This window comes from Cyprinodon variegatus, unplaced genomic scaffold, assembly GCF_000732505.1.
Source record: "Cyprinodon variegatus isolate N-32 unplaced genomic scaffold, C_variegatus-1.0 Scaffold344, whole genome shotgun sequence".
In the NCBI taxonomy this organism is placed as follows: Eukaryota; Metazoa; Chordata; class Actinopteri; order Cyprinodontiformes; family Cyprinodontidae; genus Cyprinodon; species Cyprinodon variegatus.
This window is the reverse complement of record NW_015150797.1, coordinates 56,842-62,469: the sequence shown is the minus strand read 5'-3', so window position 1 is coordinate 62,469 and position 5,628 is coordinate 56,842. Positions and strand designations below refer to the sequence as shown.

General features: G+C 39.3%; 1 pseudogene; it reads left to right on the top strand.

The window, feature by feature from the left end:
* On the top strand, positions 1-3,172 carry LOC107091577 (annotated as a pseudogene).
* Positions 3,173-5,628: the final 2,456 nt, after the last annotated feature.

The window sequence follows — 5,628 nt, the reverse complement described above, 5'->3', positions numbered from 1 at the left end:
CAGAAAGAATTTCAAAGATGCACCAACTGAACCTGCTGAGATTGGCAGTGTTGCTCTACTCCTCATCCTTGGTAGAAGGAGGGAAGGTCCTAGTGTTTCCTACAGATGGAAGCCATTGGGTCAACATGAATGTCATCATAGAAGAGCTTCACTCTAGAGGCCACGAAGTCACCGTTATTCAACCATCAGATACCTGGTACATTAAGCCAGACTCCCCTCATTACCAGTCCATAACAATCAACTGTTCTGCTGGTTTTGATAAAGAAGAATTTGAATTATATGTGAAAAGAACCCTGCACATGAGACACCATGGTGCTTTTCTCTGGACTCGGATAGCTCTAGAGTATGACCTTATGATACAAATGAATCAGTTGCATAAGCAACAGCTTAAAATGCTAGAGGCTATTTTTGAAGATAAGCAACTGATGCAGTATCTTATTGATGCTAAATATGACCTAGTTCTCACTGATCCTGCAGTTGGTGGTGGTGTTCTTCTGGGACACCGTTTAGGTCTTCCACTTGTCTTTAATGTCAGATGGACTATTCAGGGAGAAGGACATAACGCCATTGCACCTTCCCCTCTTTCCTATGTCCCAATACCAGGATCAGAGCTGACCGATAGAATGACATTCATGCAGAGGGTCAAAAATGTACTATTTTATTTGATCTCATGTGTGCATGTTTGGTATTTTACAGAACCAAACTACAAACCCTTTGTCCATCAACATTTTGGTAAAGACGTAAATTACATGGAGCTGTTTCAAGCAGCTGACATCTGGCTGATGAGAAACGACTTCACCTTCGAGTTTCCACGACCAACAATGCCAAACATTGTGTATATGTCAGGGTTCCAGTGCAAACCCTCCAAACCTCTCCCCAAGGAACTGGAGGATTTTGTTCAGAGTTCAGGAGAACATGGTGTCATAGTGATGACATTGGGGACATTGGTGGGACAGCTTCCTGAGGACCTCACTGAGGACATTGCTGCAGCTTTTGCTGAGCTCCCTCAAAAGGTGATCTGGAGACACAAAGGAAAGAAACCATCCACACTTGGCAACAATACCTTACTCTTGGACTGGTTACCCCAAAATGATCTCCTGGGTCACCCCAAAACTAAAGTGTTTGTGGCTCATGGGGGCACTAATGGAATGCAAGAGGCAATCTATCATGGAGTCCCTCTGGTTGGTTTGCCTCTCATGTTTGATCAGCAAGATAACTTCTTCAGAATGGCATCAAGAGGAGTGGCCAAAGTCCTTGACATTGCAACTGTGAATAAAGACATCCTCCTGGATGCCCTGAAGGAGGTTCTTTATGAACCTTCCTACAGAGAAAAGATGAAGGAGCTGTCCAGTCTTCACAGAGATCAGCCAATGAAACCTTTGGACCGAGCCATTTTTTGGATTGAGTTTGTTATGAGGCATAAAGGAGCAGCCCATCTGAGGACAGAGTCTTACAAGATATCAAAAACTCAATACTACTCCATTGATGTTTTGGCATTCCTGTTGAGCATTATTCTGCTTCTCTTTACTGTTTTCATTTCTTCCATTAGGTTTCTCTGGAAAAGACTCTTTTATAGAACCAAAGCCAAAAAGGATTGATGAACATGCTGCCAGGCAGAAGCAAATGTACTGTATATAGAGGGCAGTTCTTAAACATGCAGCCAGCTGGTAATTGTTCTAACATTTTCTGCCTTTATTTTTGTAGTTTATTTTTAATAGCAAAGGCTATTCGGTAGAACCAACATTAAACACTTTTTAGACAAGATGTGCCAGAAGGACATAATTTCATTTAACAAAACAAATAATATCTAAATCTTAAAAGACATAAACATCACTTCTGTTTTTCAACTTTTAGCAAAAGCCTTGGGACAGTTTTCCTCAGTATCTTTAAGCATGGTTTTGAAATGGATGCAAATTAAAGATTTACATATAAGTTAACATTAGAAATCCCAGAAATATGAGAATTTTCAGCAGTCTCCAGTTCCCCCAAATAGTACTTCACAACTCATGAATCTCTTTTCAGATGTAGATGCCCCATTAGCGCTGTCGTTGGAAAACCCATTCCACTCCTTTCAGTTTCGGTTTTAGCTCAAGTCTCTCTCTTGGAGAGTGTTTTACCTGAGAGCAGGGGGGGAAAAAATCATATTTGTAATTAATTATAACTAGGTCTACATCATTATCGCGCCAACACCAGAATTATTTCAGTGCAGCCACCTGCGCAGCGATCAGATGATAAATGATCTGTACAATGAAAATAGCTGCATAAGCTGGAACACTGTAGAGAGGGAAAGCACAAATATTTATGACCATCTGCCCTATTTCCTAGGGGGCAAATAAAACTCAAGTCACGATCTCTCCTCTCTCCTTCGCTGCAGCCGTGCAGACAGCATCAGGAGATTGCAGTAAAGTTGGCAATACATTCACAGATTCGGATTTTCCAGATTAATAACTCATCGGCGGATGATTTATTCTACAAAACAGACACCTCTCCGCAATCACAGCAAGGCAGACAGTGAGCTGCAACCGTAGTTTCCTCAAAAGGAGTCTCCCATGGCACTGGGAGAATTACATTGGACTGTATGCAGAGCTCCTCCGCAAATGCTTAGGAACCGTCTGCAAGTTGAGAGAGAAATATTCGAAAGCATCACCAAGGACAGGTTGATTATTATCAAATGCGTTTAATGTGTATCTCATCTCATGTGTTTCATACCACATATATTGGATTCGAGAATAATACTTTTTTGAGGAATTTCCCAAAGCCTAAATGACAAATGGCACCTCTATTTTATTGTTAGAATAAGTATAAAATTAGCAATGACTACACTATAGATCATTGTAGTGCCACCAGACTTGTAGGATACATAGATAATGTCATCTGGATCATATTACAACACTTGTTTTGGGTAGATAGGCCACACTGTATTTTTGGATATTTTTTCATTGTTATTATAAGCATATAATAGCCAATAATTACACTTTAGATTATTTTAGTGCCAACAAACTTGTAGGATACATAGATAACCTCATCTACTTCATACTGCAACTCTTACTTTCAGAATATATGCTAAACTCTATTTTTTGAGCAGGCCAGGTGTGCAATCTCTGCACCAGGAACCACAGCACTGAGCGTTGTGTGCACTGCACAAAGCATACCTGTCACAAATGCAGGAAGGACGCACCTTGGGTTTGTCAAAACTGCTAAATGGGACAATTGTAGCTTCATATGTTGTGCTTTTCCTTGGGTGAAATAAATGTTACTCCAATACTGAAATCATACTGTTTGTCATTTTCTAAGCTAAAATGTTGAATGACATGAAAAGGCGAGACAAGACAAAATACAATTATTCTTGAAGTTGTTCTTTCTTTCACATAGTGAGCTTTGCGATATAAATGAGTCTGTTGGTGGTTGGACAATATAAATGGGCTCTGCCTTGTCTTGTCGGAAAAGCATGGCTATGACCTGTTGTGAGCTCAGGAACTAGGACCCGTATGAAATCTGGTTGCTCAATAGGTTTGCCCAAGTAAAAGATTTAGATATGAATTATCAATATATTCTTGCAAAAGGGTCTGATGTTGCAGGGGCAGGTAATGAAAAGTGTTTGGAGCATGCTCTTGTTCTGATGCCAGTTTGTTTCAGCCTTTATCCAGTCTCATGTAGAAGGGCTACTGTAGTCATATCACAGGTTTGCATTTCAACAAGGGCAGTTAGCAAGGTAGAGTGAATACACTAACTTGAAGAGGGTAGGGGGGCTTGCAGGAAAACAAAAATTCCCTGGGACTTCTAGTGTTAAGGGTTGGAGTTGGTTTTCCAATTTCAATGCCAAGTTTTCTAAGCCATCACAAGGCTTTTGTTGGGCTACTCTATAAAGCCTTGAACTGAACAGTAATCCAGGCAAACACACTACATAAATAGCAGAGGAACCAGGTGGAAATGATCGGTGTTAATCAGCCACAGAACCAATTAGACAGGAGAGCAAGGACCAAGGAAAAAAACAAACCATCAGTGCCAAGATCATGACAGCAATGCCCAGATGACCTGGCTCCTTTTGATTTAATGTGGTGTTTCACAGCATAAGCAGCAGCGAGTGAGCCCTTTACCAAAATGCCCTGTCATTCCAATACTAATACTCGAATAGTGGGGAAAAAGTTCAGCTGGATATTTTTCAAGATGCTCAAGAGCTCTTTTCTATTAAAAGGAATTATGCCAGAAAACAGCATTAACACAAAGACACAAATTAAAGCCTACCTAACACTGAGGTAGCTATACAGGGCACCATATTGGATGCAGGTGATTTATTACTTGATTCTAACCTATTGCTTATAATTTCAGTAACATACACAGCGATGATTCCTATATGTAGCCTTGTTATGATGATTATGTTTAATGGTTTATATGACATTTGTGGTTAGGGAAAATATTTGTGAAAACAAAATATTTCTATTTGCATTTTTCTATTTGTGAATGGGAAAAATGCCTAACCAAATTCACACACAAATCACAGTTAAATTGGTGGGTTTTGGTTCTGGTGACAAATAAATCATACTACATATTTAAGCTGCAGAGAATATGTGATGCAGAGGGTCATATTAAACTGGGTCAGTTTCAATGTTTGGGTAAATATAAAGTGGGTGAGACTGAGTTTGCTTAAAATACTTACTCTAATATGCTCAGATTTATTGCATCTCCGTCTCAGGTATACAGATGTATGTGTTCATGTTTAACCTCCAGAAATATGAATATTTAAATGCCTAATAGATGCTTTTGCAATAGGCCAAACAAACTTTTGCTAAAGCAAAGTCGCCTGGCTTATTATGTGCAGATCCAACAAAGAAGATATTTTTGAAGACAAGCAACTGATTCAGTGCCTCATTGATGCCAATTAGGGCCTGGTTCATACTGATCCCGAAAGTGGTGGCCGTGTTCTTCTAGGTCACCATTTTGGTCTTCCACTTGTTTTTTTTGTTGTTGTTTTTTTTTACATTTTTATTAGTTTTGCATTTTCACGAACAGAAAAAAGAGAAAACTGTACACTGTGCCGCCAGTCATCTTACATGTGTACGGGACAAGGAACAGAAACAAAAACAACAATGACATCAAAGGAAAAATAAATACATAAATAAATAAAAGGAAGCCATTGTACAATGTCACATTCACGTTAAATCATGTCCTCAGTAATTGGCACATATTATGAGACATATTTAAAGCCTGACATCAATACAGTCATGTCTAGCTGGGTGATCGAAGAAAGAGAAAGGATTTATACTAGTATAAAAGGAGGATATTAATTAGTTAAGGCCTGGTGAGGCCTTCCTCTTTCTAGGATTCTGACCTCTCATCACAAGTTGAGTCAGCTCTTTAGGTAAATAGCTTAGCACAGGAGACCACATATCAATGAAATGTTTCTCATTACCCTTAAGAACTGCACTAGTCCTTTCATGTGGGAGGACCCTAAATATCTCTCTATACCATTGTGTGATATTTGTTGTTTTATCCTTAATCCAATTGATTAAAATGCATTTTCTAGCTAAAAGCAATAATTTGTCACAAAGTTGGAGTGCGATTGTTTCAAAGTGACTGAAGGGAGGCCAAGAAGAAACAGACCTGGGTCACAGCTGATTTTTACATGAA